This window comes from Pelophylax lessonae, assembly GCF_965119305.1.
Source record: "Pelophylax lessonae genome assembly, chromosome: 11".
In the NCBI taxonomy this organism is placed as follows: Eukaryota; Metazoa; Chordata; class Amphibia; order Anura; family Ranidae; genus Pelophylax; species Pelophylax lessonae.
In genome coordinates, this window is record NC_138778.1 from 86,943,537 (window position 1) to 86,965,542 (window position 22,006).

A 22,006-nucleotide genomic window follows, 5' to 3' on the forward strand; every position below is an offset into this window, starting at 1 on the left:
CAGGTGACCTCTTAAATTCAGCTAGAAGAGCTATTTGGCTGAAAGAATGGGAGGGGGATCTTACCTCAAAGACAAAGCTTTGTGCCTTGCCCTTTGAGGGTTCCCTACTATTTGGATCTGGGTTAGACGAGGTCCTAGCCAGGTCCTCGGAAAGGGGAAAGAAATTTCCGGTGAAGAGGAAGGAAGTTCCCAGAAATTTTTTTTCAAAACCCCCAGGAGCAAAGTCAGAATAGACGGAGAAGGGAACCCAACAAGAGATGGGGTTTCAGGAAGGGAAAACAAAGGAACAGTTTGCTCTTTCCTTCCACTGCAGGTTCAAGAGACAACAAGTGACGCCAGTGTCAAGGTGGGGGGCAGACTGAATCAATTTCTCACTCAGTGGAAAGGAATTTCAGTCTCCCCATATATCTACACCCTCATTCAGGAAGGTTATTGCCTTCAGTTTACTTCAATACCACCCACTACAATTACCTTAACCCAGGTCCCCAAGAAACCTCAAATAAAAGAAGCCTTACTACAGGGAATTCAAGAACTTGCAGAACAATTAGTAATAATTCCGGTCCCGGAGAATCAACATCTCCAAGGGTTTTACTCCCATGTATTTGTGGTCCCAAAATCATCAGGCAAATTCCGCCTAATAATAAACTTTAAAGAAACTCAACAGGTTCTTGACGTACAAAAGGTTTTCAATGGAAAGAATCTATTCAGTATAGAAGAACTTATTAAAGGACGTCTTCATGGCCACCTTGGATCTCAGAGATGCTTATCTGCATGTTCCCATCCACCCAGAACATCAAAAATTCCTGAGATTTGCCATAGAGAACGAGGGAAAAACGACACATTGGCAGTTCAGGGCACTACCCTTTGGTCTGGCTGCCAGCCCAAGGATCTTTACGAAAGTTCTTGCAGAGGCAGTAGCTCACCTACACATGCTAGGGATTGCCCTGATCCCCTACTTGGACGACCTAATGATTTTTGGAAAATCAGAGTCCCAGGTGAACCTAGATACCCATCGGGTGATAATCTTCCTGGAAAGTCTAGGATGGCTCATCAATCTGAAGTCAGCCTTGGTACCATCCCAGCTGCTGAATTTTCTAGGTTTCCTAGTAGACTCAAAAGCTCAAAAACTATTTCTACCCCAAGAAAAAAGGGAAAAAATAGCCACCGCAGTCCAGACGTTAGTAGACTCCCCATCCTGCTCCAGGAGAGAAGTTCTGAGAGTATTGGGATTTATGTCAGCCAGTATACCAGCTTTGGTTTGGGCACAACTGCACGCAAGGGAACTTCTGTTTTACCATCTGTCGTCTTGGGACAGAAAAAGAGTCCTTAGACGAACATGTCGTCCTCACCCCACAGGTACAGGAATCCCTGATATGATGGAAAGACAAGACAAACCTGGGGAAGGGCAGACCCTGGGGACAATGGAATCCGGTAGAGATTACCACGGACGCCAGTACCAAGGGCTGGGGAGCCCAGGCACAGGGGATCTGGGATTATGCAACAACTCAAGCCTCCTCCAATTTCAGGGAGTTGAAAGCTGCAGGGGAAGCCTTGAAAGCCTTCAGAGAGAACATCCTCAACAGAGAAGTCCTCATCCTTTCAGACAATACTACAACCGTAGTATATCTGAACAGGCAAGGAGGAACCAGATCCAGACCTCTCCTAGATCGAACTACCGCAATCCTAAGCTGGGCCAAGGAAAGGGTAGTCTCCCTGGTAGCAGTACACATCAGGGGGAAAAACAACCTGCAAGCAGACTTCCTCAGTCGTCATCTTATTCAGGAGGGAGAGTGGGAGTTAGATCCCAAAATTTTTTAAAAGATAACTCAGACATTCGGAACACCAGAGATAGATTTGTTTGCCACAGCGCAGAACAAAAAGGTGGAAAATTTCTTCTCCCTTACCTAGACCAGAGGGATGACGGAGTTGGATGCACTGGCTCAACCTTTGCAATATGGCCTAGCGTATGCGTTCCCCCCTCTAATGTTGATCCCGAGAGTTCTTCAGAAATTGAACCAATCAGGGGATCTCCGGTTGATTCTAATTGCCCCTTGGTGGCCAAAGAGGCCTTGGTTTGCCACACTGAAGGCCATGGCTCTGGTTCCCCCATGGCACCTGCCGGTTTCACAAAGCCTACTATCACAGGGTCCGGTTTTTTGTCCAAGCCCGGAATTTTTTCAGTTAGCAGCTTGGCTACTGAAAACCAACTCCTAATTTCCAAAGGTTGCTCGCAGAGAGTGGTAGATACTCTCCTGTTGAGCAGGAAACCTGTTACCAAAAAAATCTACACTAAGGTATGGAAGATGTTTTGTACCTGGGGTAAGCAAAAAGGTTTTGCCTCCCCCTCAACCCCCCCCCCCCCCCCCCCGTAATCCTAGCGTTTCTACAGGATGGGGTGGATAAGGGTGTGGACATTAACACCCTTAGGGTACAAATTGCGGCCCACTCGGTGTTCCTAGACACCCGTCTGGCGGGAGAGCCACTAATAAAAAGATTTTTGTTAGCCAAAGAGTTACTCCTTTGTTAAAAGACAGGTTCCCACCTTGGGACCTGACAAGGGTCCTAGAGGCGCTATCTAGGTCTCCCTTCGAACCCTTGGGAGAGATTCCCCTCAGAGGCTGTCCCTTAAGTTGACCTTTTTACTGGCCATCACTACGGCTAGAAGAGTAGTAGATCTCCAGGCCCTCTCTATCAAAGAACCTTTTATGACTGTATGCCCGGACAGGATAGTTCTAAGACCAGATCCTCTGTATCTACCGAAAGTAGCATCTCCCTTTCACAGAGCACAGGAGATTAATTTGCCCTCCTTTTGTGATAACCCAAAGAACAGTAAGGAGGAAAAGTTTCACTGTATTGACGTAAGAAGGGCTCTGCTCATCTATTTAGATAGGACAAGACCCTTTAGAAGGTCAAACCACCTTCTAGTCCTTCACTCTGGACCTAGGAAAGGTTTGCAGGCCTCTAAGCCTTCAATATCTAGATGGATAAGGCAGGCAATTACCACCGCTTATGAGGCATCAGGTGTCCCAGCTCCTGTTAAAATTAAAGCACATTCTACAAGAGCCCTAGCAACATCCTGGGCCAAGAAGGCAGGAGCATCTTGGGAGCAGATCCGCAAGGCAGCCACTTGGTCCAGCCACGACACCTTCCTGAAACACTACAGGATAGAAGTTCTGTCTCAACAGGACCTAGCCTTTGGACGCAAGGTCTTGCAAGCAGTAGTCGCACCCTAAGGTAGGCCAGGGGTAATCTAGTATCCTCTCATGTTTGGGCCGTCCTGGAAGGCGATTAGAGAAAACTTACCGTTAGTTTACCGGTAACGGCTTTTCTGATGAGCCTTCCAGGACGGCCGGCCTACCCGCCCTATCAAAGGGTGCAAACAAAGTAAAAAGGGGTAAGTACCTATGGAATTAAATGTTAACACTTCCTTCAAGAAACTGGTTGTGGAAGATACTTTTTTTACAACTGAGGATGGAGGGAAGGGTGGGGCCTTTTAACTATGTTTGATTGTGTTTCTGGTAGGAGGAGCCTATCATTTCTCATGTTTGGGCCGTCCTGGAAGGCTCATCAGAAAAGCCGTTACCGGTAAACTAACGGTAAGTTTTCCACACCACCTTCTTCCCCCTTCTCTTCCTCCTCAACAGGAAGAAGGGACGCAGGGTTCAAAATAGTGCCTCGTTTAAGAGTGAGGTTAGTAGGTGTTGGGAGGGCCACTTCGTACTTAGTCAATCTAGCAGGTGTCTTGTTTGGACCTTATTTAGAATTTCCAGCACCGAATGGGGAGTATAGAGTGTCAACGGGGAGTCCAAAACTGTCACCTACCTTCTGTAACAATACAGCGCAGGCGGCCACAGCTTGTACACATACTGGTGAGCCTCGGATGACTGGGTCCAATACAGTTGATAGGTACATAATGGGTCTGTACCTGGGACCCTGTAGTTGGGTCAATATACCGGGTTGCATGGCCCTTACTTTCATGACAGAAAAGATAAAAGGGGAAGTCATAGTGCAGGTGCTTTGGACAGTTGCTGGGTCAGATTCTGTAGGATTGCCCAGTCGTCATCAGCCAATTAGAATGGTGTTTGTGAGGCTAACTCATAAAAAGGCCCCAGTTTGGATGAGATGTTGGGGATCCAATCTCTGCAGTAATTGACAAGTCCGAGAATGGCTCTCAGCTGTTGGGTGTTACGAGGTCTCTGGAGGTCCTTCAATGTCTGTATTCTCTGAGTGGTTAAATGTCGGGTACCTTAAGAAATGCAATGACCTAAAAAAAAACAACCTTCTCCTTGCATAACTGGAATTTCTCCTTACTAGCCGTATTGCCTGTGGATGCCAGATGGTTAAGCAATGATACAGTATGCTGATAACAGGCCTCCCGTGTGGAACCACAGAGCAACAGATCATCCACATACTGCAGCAATACAACCTCTGAATCCATCGGGGTCCACTAATCCAACACGAGCTTAAGTTTGCAACTATATTCTGAGGGACTGGTCACTGACTCCTGTGGGAGACATGACCAAGTTAGTTGTTGACCCTGGAATGTAAAAGCAAAAAGGTACTGGCACTGGGGATCCGGTGGTACCGAGAAAAATGCATTGGTTAGATCAATGACTGTGAAAAACTTTGCAGTTGGAGGTTTTGAGGCTAACAAGGTATGTGGGTTATGCACCAAAGGAGCATCACTGACAATGATCCTATTCAAAGCCCTCAAATCATGTACCAATTGGTATGTTGTTTCCTGGCCTTTGGCTGACTTTTTTGCCACTGGAAATAAAGGAATATTGCAGGGAAATTTGATGGGCGTGAGGACCTTTACCTATAGGTATCGGTCTATCTGGATTTTAAGACTATCCATCTGAGCCACACTCAAAGGGTACTTGGTAGTCGGGGAAAGATGCTCCCTGGTTTGACGATGATTGTAGTTGGTGGAACTGGCAGAATCCCCACATCATACTTATCAACCACCCAGAGCTTCGGGTCCACCTCAGCTAACACATCTAACTCAATAAACCAACCTGGTTCTGTTAGATATGGCAGTGCTACCATCGTACATAAGTGTTCGTCTGACAGTGTGCTGCTTACCACAATACCTGTTGGAGTGTACTCGATAATCGCCTGTATTTCTAATAAAATATCAGCTCATAACAGATTATTGGGAACATCATTTGATACCAATACAGACCTAACAGCTTCTGTCGGGCCTGTGAGACCTATCGTGGGAGTTGTCTTGCCTGAAAGGGGAGCCTTACCTCTAAGGTCTTGAGATCTTAGAAAAGGGGATATTTTATTTCCTCGACGGATAGATTGATGTGGGCCGACAACTGATTACCAACGCCCTATGATAAGTCATAGTCCTTGCTGACCATACCTACCATTGGAGTTTCTGAAACCTCTGGAATAAATTTCCACTTACCCCGCGGACCAGCCAGGTTGGTCGGACAATTACACCTGATGTGCCCTGACTTTCCACATCCATAGCAAACCTGTTCCTTTCTGATATGTGTGTTATCTCTGGACCCTCCGTGTATTCGCTCCAGCGAGCGCTCTGAGATATGCTCTACCGTTCGCTCTGGGTAGGGGGCCTGGGAGTCAAAAACCTTGGATGTCTTATCCTGCTTCTTCTGATCCATCTCCCTTTCTAGAGCAGTAAAAGTAGACAGAATGGCAAGCATAGATATCTTGTTAAATTGCGGTCTAGCTAATAGCCGGTCTCAAATTTTTGTGTAGATCCCCTCTAAAAACTTGGCTCTTAGCATAAGATGGATGGCCATGAGTCTCCCACCCTCAACTAGGGTATCAGGGCCAACCTCCAGATCAGCACCCAATGCAGCCTGCTTCAGGCGACTCCAGAAACAAACGCATTCCTCCCATGAATTTTGGCTCAGCTTCATCACATCAGTAGTGGAGGTCTCACCATACAGATCTGGAAGTTTTCCCAGGAGGGCCACACAAAATTCCCTCGCCCCTGATGTTGTCTGCTCCTGAGTGGTAATATGACAACAAGATATTATTGTATTTGCCATCTCATCTTCCACCTTAGGTCTCAGAATCTGGGTGCAATCCGTTAGGCTTATGCCGTAACTAAATTGAGTTTGCCCAAAAATACTTGCGAACGCCAGCGGATTCGTCCTATAGTCCGGCAGGTCGGTTGGATGCTCCTGATCTCTGAGGATGTAAAAGGGACATGCCACACTATTCAATCCTCCCCTTGCTCTCTCTCCTTTAGCATCAGGGGCACCTTCATATTGTTGTACCCGGAATGGATAAGTACCGGGTTCAAAAGCAGGGGTGTACCCGTGGAGGTGGTGGCTTTATCAGTGGATTAACATGAACGGTTTCACCCAAAACTGGTTCGGACATGAAATCCCCAGGGAAGTATACAGGGAAAGGATCTTGGAATCGAAGTCCCTTAGGGATTGTAAGCAATCCACACAATTTCTGTTCCTCACCAGAATCTCCCTTGACTCACACAAGGCTTGTAAAATTCCCCAAGTGAAAAGAGCCCATAGTTTGCCACAGAGTTGGAAGGAGAGGGTTCAGGTGTGATGACAGGCTGTTGAGAGATAGAGACAGTGTGAGGTGGGAGGGTGTTAACAATATGGAGGTCTGTACTGTGAGCTGAAGAAAACGGTTATGAAGGTGCAGAGATGGTAGAGTCAATAACAGGCTGTGAATCAGGAGAGACGGTGACCGGTTCGGTGTCAGCAGATCTGGCTCGTCTCTGTAAAGTTAGCCCAGAAAGCGATTCCTCCACTTCCCTCACCGGATCACTGGACTCAGCTATCACCTCAGGCCAAGTGTACATATTGTGGTTCTTCGGGACTGAAATTGCCTTCTGTACGCCTTGCTGATTGACCATAATAGGTCTCTGAAGCCACAATTGTGCTACGTTTAACATCTTTGTTGCCTGGAGCCTAGTCCTAAATTCAATAATGAACTTCTCCCATCTCCAGACATCAAAAGGTACCTTCCAAAGGGATACACCAACCTGTTCCCTTGGACCCCTTTGCCACTGCTTGTGGGGTTTTATAGCCTGAGCCCCAAATGCAGACTTCATGTACTGCAAAGCCGTATGGCTAGTTTGGGAGGTCTTGATTCCCCTCCCTTGCATGGATGGCCCATTGCCCATGACGATTCAAATTGCTCTTTCGCACCTAGTTTAGGAGAAACACTGTCAGACGCCTCCTTTGACAATGTTGGCTTGCTTCCGGAATCCAATTAGTTTACAAGGCTTCCCTGCCGGTCTGCTAGAAACCTCAACCCAGTGGATTTGTACAGCTATACAGCTCAGCAACTACCACCCGCTCCCCAAATCCGATTATTGTACACGGCAACACGTGGGGTGGGTTTCACTATCTATTCCTCACACGTTGAAAGCCGAAACAAGTGTGTCGCTTTCACCCATTTCACGTGGACCGGCCCAAAGTACACACGTTAGTTCGACCCAACCCAACCCATGCAGCCAAACAACCCCGAAAGCACAATGAAAGTCCTCAATATATAAACCTTGGCTCAGTCTATTCCTTGACGTTACAATAAAAAAAAAAAATAGATGCCGGTTACGGATTGCACACTGTAAAGTATAACCTCTCTGACGGTATTGCGTCCGTCAATTAACCTAAGAGAAAAGGCTTTTACAGTAAGTCAAAAATCCAGTTTTCTCTATCATTCATTGACGGACGCAGTTGTCTGATGCATATCAGTAGGGACGTCCCCAAGCAGTCCCCTAATGAGGGGTGGGAACAGCAGAGCAAAAAACAGTCCCCAAGGCCAAACATAGCCAACCAGGCAACACAGGACTCATCAGAACAACAAGATGAGGTCCACCTGAAAACCAAACAGGAACACCCTCAAGGAAGGCCAAGGGGCCCCCTAAACAGCAGCCTGCAAAACTTTGCAGCCAAAGGAAGCATCCGCAGATGCTAGCACATCCATTTTTTAAAATTTGGTAAAGGTGTGAACAGACGACCAGGTCGCCGCCTTGCAAGCCTTCAGCACAGATGCCTGATGGCGAAAAGCCCAGGAAGCACTAAGCGCCCTAGTAGAATGAGCCTTGACAGGGAAAGGTGGACCCTGACCCTTATTGGGATAAGCCTGCACCACTGTCTGTCTGATCCACCTGGAAATAGTCGCAGCAGATGCAGGCAACCCTTTCTTTGGACCTTCCGTGAGCACAAAGAGCGAGTCTAACTTGTGAAAAGACTCAGTAGACGCCAAATACACCCTGATTGCCTGAAGCACATCCAGGGTATGCAGAGCAAAATCCTTAAGATGTGTAGACTTAGGACACAAAAAAAGGTAACACAATGTCCTCATTTAAGTGAAAACTAGAAACCACCTTTGACAGGAAGGACGGAAGTACCACTTTGTCCCTGTGAACCACCAGATAGGGAGAACGACAGGACAACGCCGCCAGTTCCGACACCCTGCTTGCAGAAGTAATAGCCACCAAGAAGGCCACCTTCTGGGACAAGGTAAGCAGGGGGATCTCCCGAATGTTCTCAAAGGGAGGCCTCTGGAGAACCAAATTAAGGTCCCAAGGTGGTAGCGGAGGTCGCACCGGAGGTACCAAGTGTCGCATCCCCTGGATGAAATTACACATCAGGGAATGGGTGGCCGAAACTTGATCCTTGATGGTACTCAAGGCCAACGTTTGATCAACTCCCCATTGAAGGAAAGCCAAGATCCGAGCCACCGAATAGAAGCGAGGGTGGGTCCCAAGGGATTCACGCAACGCAATATACGACTTACACATGCAATGATAAATCTTCCTAGAAGTCGCTTTTCTCGCTTTAAGCAGATTTGGGATCATTGAAGCAGACAATCCTCTGTCCTTCAGCACCTGGCTTTCAACAGGCAAGCCGTCATAGCCCACGACCCTAAAGCAGGATGGAAGATCGGCCTCTTGACAGTAGATCCTCCATGAGAGGAAGTCTCCATGGAGCGTCTGCGACAAGCCCGACCAGGTCGGCGTACCAAGCTCGATGAGGCCAGTCCGGAGCCACAAGAATGACGGAATCCCTTCCGCCTCTATTCTGCGAAGAAGTCTTGGCAGCACCTTGAGAGGAGGAAAGGCATACATCAGCCGGTACTGGCCCCAGGGGGACACCAGCGTGTCTGCGGCGTCTGCCAGAGGGTCCCGAGAGCGGGCCACAAACCTCCTGCACTTTCCTGTTGATCCAAGACAGATCTAGGGCCAGAGTGCCCCAACGAAGGCACAGCTGCTGGAACACCTCCGGATGGAGAGACCATTCGCCTGGAGTCAAGGCGTGCCAACTGAGGCAATCCGCCTGCCAATTTTCCACTCCTGGACTGTGAACGGCAGAAAGAGCTCAAACAAAACATTCCACCCAATAAAGGATGCTTGCCACCTCTAAGGCCCTTGGTGATTGACATATGCCACAGTCGTGGCATTGTCCGATTGAATGCGCACTGGACAGCCCCGAAGGCACTCCATCCAGTGAACTAGGCAAAGCCTGATCGCTCTCAGATCCAAAACATTGATCGGTAACCGGGATTCCTCCAGCAACCGCACCCCTTGAGCAGAAAGCTTGCCTAGAACACCTCTCCACCCGGACAGACTGGCATCCGTGGTGATCACTGTCCAATATATGGGGAGGAAGGATTTTCCTTGTTTGAGTGTCGGGGACCGAAGCCACCATATCATGGACCCTGGTCACCTGGCTCAACTGGATTGTCTAGGGAATTTGGATAACAAGAACATGAAGAGAATGTGGCCATACACCAAGACAATGACTTTATAGTAGCAAAAATTTATTGTACAAATCTGGATACAATAGAATGGAAATGGTAGACGTGTTTCACGCGACCGACAGCATGCTTGTTGCCCTCCTTCCTAGGGACCGTAAACCCCTTAAAATTCAGAACTATTACTCCTTGTTGTAACAGGTCCTGCACCGCCCCAAAGAGCTTGTAAGCGATCCAGGGACAGACGCACATTGGAAGGGAAAAACCTTACCGGAGGAACCTTACCCTTGTTAGCCTGTGGGATAAAAGTACTCTTACCCTTTGATAATGTCCTCAAGAGTAGCCCCAAACAGGCGATCACCCTGAAAAGGTAGATCAGTCAATGCAGATCAGTCAAAGCCTTCTTAGAAGTCTGATTCACAGACCAGCATGTTAGCCAAAGTATACGCCGGAGGACCACTGCCAAACCCCACAGTTGGGCCAATATTGGAGCCGCATCGCAAAAAAGTGCAGCCTCTAAATCAACTGGTCCGTCGGCTCCGCAAAAGCAGAGGGAAGTTTTACTCCCTCCAGGTCACGGTGTAGTAACTTAGCCCATTTAGTCAAAGTTTGTGACACAAGGGCAATAGTAAACACCGATCTGTGCGCAGACCCGCCCACGTCTGCAGTGGCTGAATCAGATTCAGAATCGGACACATCAGATGAGGCAGGTAGGGGGCGTTTTTTGGCACCTCGCCCTTTACAGGCCACCTCCAGCCGGGACACAAATGATTCTAAGACCACCGCCAGTGCATCTATGGATAGCTGGGGTCCGGAGGGCCCTGCGGCCTCTTTAATATGGGGAATAATGTTCTGCAGGGTCCATGTTGCACCAGCGGAACCCCACAGCAAAAAAGTTTTACATTTTTTTTTTTTTCTAAATGTCCCATCATGTTATAGCGCCCCCAAGACGTCAGGCAGAATGTACAGAGACCCCCAGCAGAGTGAGAGAGACCCCCCAGACTCTCCACCAGCTCCAAAGATGCACCAGGAAGGCCCAGAATGTCTGCACAGCACGTGTCTGCAGCGATCTCGATCATCAGCACTAGGGTATAGGGAGGGGCTCCATCACAAAAAAACTCCTTAAGGGACTCCAAGAACATGGCCGCCATTGAATTCAATGGGGATCCACTGCAAAATGGCTACTCGGGTGTGACAAGATGGCCACCGATCTTCCTCAGCACATGGGCTACAAGAAAATGGTGGCCCCCTGTGGCCTACAGAGCTTCTAGGGGCCCTTGTGGGGACCCCCCAGCCTCCTGGACAGGATCGACAGGAAAAGGGGCCCTAGAGTGACAGGTGAAACCCCCCCCCGCACAATGATCGTTTGGTCGCCGGCGGCGCAGCCCCCGCAGCCACCATCGGCCTGCGCCCGGTCCCAGCCCCCAGGAGTAGCTCCAGTCGCCCCATAGCCCCAATAGTGAGGGGGGGGGACAGGTGGGCGGGTGCGTGACAGGACAGAGTGGAACCCGGGAAAGTAAGGGTCCGACCGTCCCAAGGAGGGGGCCCCGTTCACCCAAAACCTGCCGGGGGGGGAACAGTTTACTTACCATACCTGGAACAGGGGGGTGCCATCTCCTGACAGAACTCCTCTCTGCTGAAGTGGAGGGGCTGTCTGCCAATAGGAAAGCAGTGACTCGGGCCTGACCCCTAATATTGAATAGGCCTGAATCACTGTCTGTCTGATCCATCGAGAGGGTCGCAGCAGAAGCGACCAACCCTTTCCGAAGTTCATCTGTGAGTACAAATAGGGAGTCTGACTTCCTAAAAGACTCCGTAGCTGCCAGGTACACCCTGATTGCCTGAACCACATCCAGGGAATACAAGGATTTTTAGGCTTGGGACATAGGAAAGGCAACACAATGTCTTCATTTAAATAGGAATTTGGAGAGGACTTTTGGAAAAAACGATGGACAGGGATGAAGAACCACCTTACTGTCTCGCTGTGAACCACCAGGTAAGGTGAACAACAAGACAACGCTGCCAGCTCCGACACCCTGCGTGCAGCAGTAATAGCCACCAAAAAAAGGCCACCTTCTAAAACAACATAAGCAGCTGAACCTCCTGAATATTTCCGAAGGCAGGTTTCTGGATAACTGACAACCAAGTTGAGGTCCCACGGCGGCAATGGAGACTGCACTGGAGGATCCAAGTGTCGAACTCCCTGGATAAAGTTACGCACCAAGGAATGTGTGGCCAATGGACGTTGAAAGAAAAACCGCCAAGGCCAAAACCTGGCCCTTGATGGTACTCGGGGCCAGGCCCTGCTTAACCCCCATTGGAGGAAAGCCAAGATCTGAGCCACCGAAAAGGAGCGAGGGAGAACCCCAAAAGTACATCTTCCAAGTACGAGGTTAGATCTTGCTAGAGGTAGATTTTCTAGCCTTTAACAGCGTAGTAATCACCAATTCGGACAAACCTCCATGCTTCAGCACCTGGCTTTCAACAGCCAAGCCATTAAAGCCAGCAACTGTAAAGCAGGACAGAAGATTGGCCCTTGTGACAGCAGATCTTTCCTTATTCTTGATCTGTAAGGATAGTCTACAGACGGGTATGGTGCCAGCTGATTGGAAAAAAGCCAACGTGGTAACAATATTTAAAAAAGGGCAGAGATATATCCCGGGTAACTATAGGCCGGTCAGCCTAACATCAGTAGTCTGCAAGATTTTGGAGGGGATGTTAATGGACCACATACAAGACTTTAGTAATGAAAACAGTATTATTAGTAGTAATCAGCATGGATTCATGAAAAATCATTCTTGCCAAACCAATTAACCTTCTTCGATGAAGTGAGCTGCCACCTAGATAAAGGTAAGCCTGTGGATGTGGTGTATCTGGACTTTGCAAAGGCCTTTGAGACCGTGCCCCACATACGCTTACTGTACAAACTAAGGAATGTAGGTATGGACCATAGGCTGAGTACCTGGATAGAGAACTGGCTCCAGGGGAGAGTACAGAGGGTCGTGATTAATGGGGAGTACTCGGATTGGGTGGGTGTGGAAAACTGGATTTTTGACTTACTGTAAAATACTTTCCTGGTGCCTCCATGGCAGCATACTAGTGATAGAGCCCCGCCTCTACTCCTCCCTCAGGACTAGTGAGTAGCATAAAAGTAAGGCCCAGCCCCCTGTCCCATCATTCTCCTTTTTTTTCCTCATTCCTTCCTGACTGGTGAAGAATAAGCAGTATGTCCATACCTCTGCCTCCAGGCAGCTTTCCGCCGGGTTCAGCCTCTCCTGTGCGCAGTCCCGGTTCTTGGGTCGCTCAAAGCACTAATAAGGCCGGGAACCCCCTTCTGTGGATCTTTGGGGTACAATTTGCAGTGTTTCATCATAGGAACGCATACTGCCACTGTCTCTAAAAAATCTTTAAATGTTTGGCTTTGCAGGATTTTGCACAAGGACCGTCCTTTTTTTTTTTTTTTTTTCTCTTCCTCCCCCCCCTCTTTTCAGCTTGGATTCCCCTTTAGGTTTTCCAGTACTTGTTTGGTTGTTTGTGTGTTTGTGTTCGTTTTCATTTTTATCTTCCCCTTCTCTTTCCCTCTTTTTCTTTCCCTTCTTGCCTTTGTCTTACCTTTTCAGCCTGTCCCTTTAAGTTTTCTGTGAAGACATCCGATCCTGTGTAGATGGCTCCCAGTCCTGGGATTCCCCCTGCAGCGCCATGCAGATCGAGGCCGCCCCTTACTCCACAGAGTCTCGGCGTCTCTGCGGACCGCCTCGCAGGGCGGGGAGTAGGGCCGTGCACGAGGAACGCTCTGCGCATGCGCGGTGCAGTTGAGGCTCGGGCGGCCATCTTGGTTGTGGGAACCAGGTGTAATTTTGCCCTGAGTTCCCACAGAAGCTAAGGGGAGGGGGTTTGGTGCTCTCTTAGGCTGCTCTGCCTATTAAAGGGCCATTCCACCTGCTGTCCACCTGAAAGACAGCATCTTTCCCTGCTCCTACAGACTTGTTAAAGCCCTTGGTAGGTAGCACTTTGTAATACTTTTTTTTTTTTTTCCCTCCGCCCTCATTCCCATTTATTCAGTTTTCATTTGTCTTCAATAAAACTTTTTTTTTTTATTTATTCCTTCTTTTCTTCTCCCTTTTTCTGTTTTCCTCTCACAGCCGGTCCTTCTGCAACGCCCTACGATGAGCCACTCATCACGTAACCAAGATCCTCACAATAGGTATGGGACCACCTTTCTGTAAGTATTGAAGAAAGAAGGAAAAGAGTGCTTGTATGGACTAACAAGTGTCCTTTGTTCCAGCCCAACCCACTCCAAAAGATCCGGGAAGTCTTCGAGGCACCGCGACCATGACAGTCCAGATCGCAGATCAAGATCTTCCCACTATAGATCCTCAGAAAGATCTAGGTCAAGATACCGTCACTCTCCTTCTCCGCCATCACATTCATCAAGGAAGAAGTGCTGGTCTTGTGGCGCGGTACCCTTACCTAGAAAACTAGTTTGCCAGGACTGTTTTCGGGACTACGCAGCCAACTGGGAGTTGGAAAACCAACAAGTGGTGGATCTGCTAAAGCAGACAATGAAGGATTCCCTTTCGGAGTTGACAACTCTAGTACCCGCTCAGGCGGCTCCCTCTGCAGCTCAAGTTCCGGACAGGGATGATAGCGCTCCAGGCCCCTCGGGGCTAAACCCTTCACGCGCTGCGGCTCCATTACTGGGAGAGGCGTCTTCAGGTCACCCTTCGGAAGAATCCACAGAGGATACGGACCCGTCAGGCTTTAACTATGCCTTAATCCCACCTTTTATTCAGGCAGTAAAAACAGCAATTGCCTGGGAGGATCCTGAAGAACCCACTCCTAAGTCGAAAACGTATTTTCCCTTCCTTAAGAGGAAACAAGTATTCTTTCCTCTTATGGGCGAGATAAGAGAAATTATCGAAGAGGAATGGAAGAAGACGGATAAAAAGTTTTCATTGGGCCGTCTTAATAAACTCTACCCTCTAGCCGAGGCTGAAGCGCAATCATTGAATTCCATGCCGGTGGTGGATGCTGCAGTCATACGACTCGCCAAAAATGTGACACTACCTATGGAAGATGCAGCTTCCTTCAAAGATCCGCTAGATCGGAAAATGGATCTGGACCTAAAAAGGAGCTACCTGGCCTCGGGCGCAGCCTGTAAACCGGCTATTGCCCTTACATCTGTCTCCAATGCCATCAGGGCATGGACGGAAAATGTCGAGACAGCGCTACGCCAAAATGTCCTTAGAGAAGACATTGTCAAGGCACTGGAGGAACTGAAAATATCGGCCGATTTCATCGGAGAGGCCGCTATTGATACCATACGCTGTTCCGCACAATCAATGCTCCACACAGTAATGGCCAAAAGGGCCCTCTGGCTAAAACCATGGACAGCTGACCTTGCGTCCAAACAGAGTTGGTGCAAGATTCCGTTCGACGGCAAATCCCTCTTCGGAGAAAAGATGGACAAGGCAATTTCCAGGGTAACTGGAGGCAAGTCTGGTCTCCTGCCCCAAGACAGGAAAGTCAAAAGGACAAGAGTCTATTCGTCTAGATTCCGGCCCTCAAATTCCAGGGATTATAGGCAAGCCAGACAGAACAGGGATAACAGAAGACCCTGGAGAGGCACCCAGGCCTCTTTTTTTGAACACACGCAAAACCAAGGCTTTCACCACTCCCCAGGAGGCAACGAAGCCTTTTTGACGCCAGAAGATCGCAATCCCTTCCAGCCGGAGCCAGGCTACAGGCCTTTTTCCCAATTTGGGCTTCGCGTTGTCGGGACCCCTGGGTTCTGTCAACAATCCATCTGGGTCACCGGTGGGTGTTTGCTCATCCTCCTCCTCATGCATCGTTTCAGGAGTCAAGAATACCAGCCTCGCCATCAAAAGCATTGGCACTATCCCAATTCCTGACAGATCTTCAGCTTCAAGGTGCAGCCATACCGGTTCCATTGGCGGAAGCGTTACACCGGTTTCTATTCTCCACTCTTCTTAGTGCAAAAAAGGACGGGAGGTTGGAGACCGGTGATAGACCTCAAGAGGCTCAACCGACATATAGAGCTCGAGAGCTTCAAAATGGAATCCTTGCAAACTATAATCCAGGTCATTCAACCAGGAGATTGGTTGATATCTCTCGATCTACAAGATGCTTACCTGCACATCCCAATCTTCCCAACTTATCAGAGATTTCTGAGGTTCGCGGTAGGCGAGATACACCTTCAGTTCAAGGCCCTTCCATTCGGGCTCTGCACGTCTCCGCGAGTGTTCACCAAGACCTTGATAACTGTCCTAGCCCCCCTCAGGGAGAGAGGGTTGAGAGTGTACCACTATCTGGACGACATTCTCCTGTTGGCAAGCAATCCAGATCAACTCAGATCCCACAGGGAAATTCTCCTTCAGACTTTGCAGGAGTTCGGCTGGCTCATAAATTTTCAAAAAAGCAACTTGTCCCCAACACAACAGATGGTTTACCTGGGAGCCATGTTCAACACCCAAGTGGGGACAGTGTCCTTACCCAGCCAGAAGATGGATATTATCATACGGAGGATGTTCACTGTAATTCAGAGTACTCATCTGACGGCCTCTCAGTGTCTGAGTCTAGTCGGCACAATGTCCTCTTGTATTCCCATGGTGCCATGGTCCCACTGGCACCTGAGGTTCTTCCAAACAGGTTTTCTGTCACAATGGAGGAAACAACACCTCTCCCAGAAAATCCGAGTGACCGCCTTAATGCGCAGAAGCTTGTTTTGGTGGACGAAGAAGGAAAATCTTGCCACCCCCCGTCACCTAGGCTCATTCAACTGGACCATCCTTACGTCCGATGCGAGTGGGCACGGATGGGGCGCCCATTGCGGGGAGGTCAAGCTTCAGGGAAGATGGTCCCACGCAACCAAAGGAGTGGTATCCAACGTGCTGGAACTAAGAGCGGCATTTCTAGCTCTGATTTCCTTGGCACCCCTCCTCCAAGGCCACAGAGTCCTCCTGAGATTAGACAACAAGTCAGCAGTGGCATACCTGCTGAGACAAGGAGGTACTCGCAGCAGGACCCTCCTCCGGGAGGTCGAACCCATTATGCTGTGGGCAGAAAGGAACCTACGAGATCTCAGGGCCGTTTACATTCCAGGCCGGCTGAACACAGTGGCAGACGCTTTATCCAGGAGGTTCGCAGACAACAACGAGTGGTCGCTGCATCCACAAGTTTTTCTCCAAATTACCAACCTCTGGTACCCTCCTCAAGTGGACATGTTTGCCACTCCGGACAACTCGAAACTCCCCAGGTTCTACTCTCGCCTCCCCTACTCTGTCGGAAGCAGTCGATGCCCTGACATGCCCATGGAATTTCTCGACAGCTTATGCCTTTCCTCCCCGCCCACTGATTCTGAAGTTTCTCCGGAGACTTCTCACAGAATCAGTACAAGTCCTGGCAATACTCCCTTTCTGGCCGAAGAGACCGTGGTTCCCTCTAGCCATCCATCTCAGTGTGGAACCCCCCCATCAGGCTTCCACATTTTCCCAACCTACTGTCCCAGCAGGGACTGTATCATCCGAACCCGCAGAGATTAGATCTGCGGGTTTGGAAACTGAAAGGCAAAGGTTTCAGGCCTTAGGATGTACTGAAGTCATCTCAACACTTTTGAAGGCCAGGAAGCCCTCTACCAACGCGGTCTATTCAAAAGTGTGGAACAAATTCCTAGCGTTTGTCGCGGGGCAGGACTTCAACCCCGTCCTCTCCTCTACCTCTCAAGTTTTAGCCTTCTTACAGACAGGATTGGATTTAGGATTGGGACTAAGCTCCCTCAAAGTACAGGTAGCAGCAATCTCGGCTGCGACCAACAAGAGATGGGCCGAAGATCCTCTAGTGGTTACCTTTTTAAGAGGAGTGTTGAAAATTCGTCCTCCCGTTAGACGTTCTTTTCCACAGTGGGATCTTTCCCTGGTCTTGGAAGTTCTTTGTAACCCCCCATTTTCTCCAGTGGAACAGGCCTCTCTTTGGAACTTGTCATTGCAAACTGCCTTCCTCTTGGCCATCACCTCCGGCAGACGAGTCTCCGAGCTACATGCCCTAGGAATAAGTGAGGATCACATCACCTTTTTTCCGGACAGGGTCGAACTTCGCCCTAGGCAGGGGTTCATCCCCAAGGTCTCCTCCTCTTCTCATCTTCTAGAACCTTGGGCCCTTCCGGTTTTCCAAAACACAGATGCAACTCAGCACGACCTAGACATCTCTAGAGTTCTTCGAGCCTATCTGGAAATCACAAGCTCATTCAGACAGTCTGACAGTCTGTTTGTCATCCCCTTTGGGAAAAACAGGGGCAAAGAGTCCACCAAGAGGACTCTATCATCATGGATCATCAAGCTCATCCAGAAAACCTATAAAGTCAAGGGGCTATCTCCACCTTCACAAGTAAGAGCTCATTCTACTAGGGCAGTCTCGGCTTCCTGGGCGGCAAGGGCCAACGTTTCTTTAGAGACGGTTTGCAGGACCGCCTCATGGTCATCACGTCATACATTCTTCAAACATTATCGTATCGACCCAGGGTCGCTTACAACTGTGGAGTTCGGCAGAAGGACTATTCAGTCGGCCATGTCTTTGTCCAATTAAAGATTTGCATATTTAGCATTACCCACCCATTTGTCTTGCTAGTTATTTATCACTAGTATGCTGCCATGGAGGCACCAGGAAAACGGAAAATTGTTTCATACCGTAATTTTCCTTTCCTGGCGCCTATTCATGGCAGCATATGCTCCCACCCCTGGTATTCTATATGACAGAGAATGATGGGACAGGAAAATTATGGTAAGTATGAAACAATTTTCAGTTTTTAAGCTCATTGACAGACGCAGGACTGATATCTTGATATCCGTAGGGTTATACTGCCCCCTACAGGAGTAGGACACTAGGCAGGAAAAAAGTTCTGGCCACACCTATGGGCAGTCCCAGGGGGTATATCCTCTCTCTCCCTGCTATAGGATGTCAGTTATGTAACAAAGCAGTATCAGAGACTCATACCAACCCAACTCAAAATAGAGGGGCGGGTACTGCGTCTGTCAATGAGCTTAAGAGAAAAGGATTTTACGGTAAGTCAAAAATGCCGCACCCCCTGGATGAAATTCCGCACAACGAAGAATTCCGGCCACTTCCATGGCCGCCAGAACACTCTTGGTGCCCCCTTGGTGATTGACATAAGCCACGGCCGTGGCATTGTCCAATTGAATCCGAACCGGGCAGCCCCGAAGATGCTCGGTCCAGTGAACCAGGCAAAACCTGATCGCTCTCAGTTCCAACACATTTATCGGCAACCTGGATTCTTCCAGGGACCAGAGCCCCTGAGCAGAATCCCTCCCCACCCGGATAGACTGGCATCCGTGGTGACAATCGTCCAATAGATCGGAAGAGAGGACTTCCCCTGACTGAGCATCGGAGACCGAAGTCACCAAACCAGAGATTCCCTGGTCCACTCGCTCAGCCGGATCCGATTGTCCAAGAAATCGGGATTCCGGCTCCATTTGAGAAGAATCTCCTTTTGGAGGGTCTGCGTATGAAACTGAGCCTGTGGCGACTCCGCACAGAGGAGGAGGTCACCAAGATAGCCCAGAACCAATATGCCCCGCTGCCGCAACAGCACCAGAACTGGGGCCAAAACTTTTGTGAAAACCCGGGGAGCAGAGGCGAGACCAAAGGGTAACGCCCCAAATTGATAGTGGTCCTCTCCCACAGCAAAGCGCAGAAACCGCTGGTGTGCTGCGTAAATGGGAACGTGAAGATAGGCATCCTTGATGTCTATGGACGCCAGAAAATCCCCCTGATGCATGGAGGCCACCACTGTGCAAATGGACTCCACTCCTTGTTGCATCAAGTCCTGCACTGCCCCCAACAGAGCAGTTAGGCGATCCGCGGACAGTCGCATATTGGAAGGGAAGCACCGCACCGGTGGAAGCGATCGAAACTCGATCTTGTATCCCGACCGTATGACCTCGTGAACCCATTTGTCTTGAATCCTGGAGAGGCACGGGTCCGGGAACCGACGAAGACGCCCCCCCACCCCTGATATGGGTGGGGGCACACCTTCAGGCTGAAGCGGTCTTATCCTCAGGTCTGGATGGACCGTATTTTTGCTTACCAGACCAGGGTCTCTTGAAACCCCCCGGGGGGGGGGCTTTGGAGGGCTTCGCCTTGTCGCCCGCCCCGGAGGAGCGAAAAAACTTCTTGTGAGCTGAAAAGGAAGGTCCCTGTCTGAGGCGAGGTTCCTTACCCTTATTAGCCTGTGGTAGAAAGGTGCTCTTGCCCCCAGTGAGATCCTTGATAATCTCATCCTAGGTAGCACCAAACAGGCGATCCCCCTGAAAAGGGAGATCAAGGCTTTTTTGGAAGCCTGATCCGCCGACCAGCACTTCAACCATAGCATGCGCCGGAGGACCACCGCCGAGATCTACACACGCCCCAGCAATGGAGCAGCGTCCAGTGCGGTGTCACAAACTGTAGCCCCTGCACCATTTGCTCCAGCAACTCCGCCACAGCAGGGGGGGAGACTTCTCCCCTCCAGGTCATGGCGTAACAGCTTGGCCCATTCCGTCAACGTCTGTGAAACCAGAGCAATGGTAAACACTGGCCTCAAGGCCGACCCTGCCAGGGAGAATATGGAACGGGACACAGATTCCGCCCTACGATCAACTGGATCCCGAAAGGACGGGGAATCCTCCAACAGGATAACAGTAGCCTTATTTAGTCTACGGACGGCCTAGCAGATAGCGCCTAGCAATCCGTTTGGGCATCCCAGGGGGTCGTTTTGGACGGACTCACTCCTTCTTAATGATATCGTCAAAGCATTTGGGAAAGGGAAACACCTTCGCCACCCTGGAGGGCTTGCGAGTGCCAAAGGCAACTTCCGTATGAGCTGCATCCGCAGGTGCAACCTCCAGTTTTAGGGTCTCCCGGACAGACACAATCAGTGCGTCCACCAGTGCCTTGTCTTTCGCTATGGCGGAGGCAGAAAGGTCATCCTCACTATCAGAGGAGACGGGGCGCGAGACAGCAGCCCCAGAGGAGGAACCCGCAGCAGCAGCGACTGGCTCAGAATCTGAGGCATCAGACGAGACAGGGGTAGGCGGGGGTCGCTTTTTAGCCCCCCGTCCCTGACAGGCCACCTCCACCCGGGACACAAATGACTCCAGGACCGCCGAAAGCGCATCAATGGTGAGCGGAGAATCGGAGGGACCTGCGGCCACCTCGAGGGGATCAGGTGGGGACACATGTGCAGCAGGGTCCATGGCAACACCAGAGGAACCCGTCAGCAAAGTATGACAAAATTGAAAAAAAACTTTTTTTTTTTTTGCAAAATGAAACCCAGCGCTACAGCGCCCCTCAATGAGACAGCGTGCCTCGAGACCCCCGCAGAGAGAGAGAGACCCCCAAAAGGCTCACCACACGATGCACCAGAGTTCAAAAGGACTGCTCTCAGCATTGTCTACATGACAAGGAAGTCCTGTGGAGCGATCTTCCCGGGTCTAGGGAGGGGCTCCGCCCCCTCACACGCCCTCAGTAACTCCCACAGCTGCCCAGCTCTGCAAACAAAATGAGCTGGTGTACCAAGATGGCCGCCCCCATGAGCCACACGAGGGACTCCCAAAAAAATGGCGGCCCCGCACGCTGCGGTGGGAAGGGGGGTCCCCACATCACTAACAGACGATCGATCGGCAGGTAGGCCCTAAGAAGCCAGGGAGGAAGCCCCCCCGCACAAACAGGGGGAGGGGGGAGAGGGACACCACGGGGGGGGTGCACAGGGGAACAGAGGGGAACCCAGATTGGTGTGGGTCCGACCGTCCCAGGGAGGGGCCCGGGTCCCCACCAGAGTCAGCCATGAGGAGAAGGGGGGGAAGCATTTACTCACCATACCGGAACAGAGCAGGCGCCACTCCAGACAAAACCCCTCGCTGCCCAGTGGGGGGGGGGTGTCGGCCAAAGGAGACGCTGCGACTCGGCCGTCGAGCGGTCATATGCGACTTGGCGGGACATTTAACCCGCGGGCCAGACCCCGTCCAGCGGGACTATGTCGCGGCCGACCCAGCGCGTAGCTGGGTCTGCACGCGCTCGTAGGCCGGCTGGGGTGACCACTGGATCTCAGCATCCAGCCCGTCGCCCAGATCCAGCATAATTGCTTGAAGATCTCACAGGAACAACTGGAGAAAAAAGCTAACTAAAAAAAAAAGATTTATCTAAAAAAACTTGCCAGGACCAGAGATCCCAGCAAGGAACTTAGGTCCTTACTCCTGACTAGGCAGAAAAAAACTGACATCCT

At 50.1% G+C, this 22,006-nt stretch overlaps 1 protein-coding gene across 1 annotated transcript in view; it reads right to left on the reverse strand.

Moving 5' to 3' along the window:
- Nucleotides 1-261: 261 nt before the first annotated feature.
- Nucleotides 262-22,006, reverse strand: part of PSMB3 (proteasome 20S subunit beta 3) — a 175,811-nt gene continuing 154,066 nt past the window's right edge. Inside the window, exon 6 of the mRNA XM_082271907.1 lies at nt 262-273. The gene's annotated coding sequence lies outside the window, so the exon portion shown is untranslated. The remainder of the gene's footprint in view (nt 274-22,006) is intronic.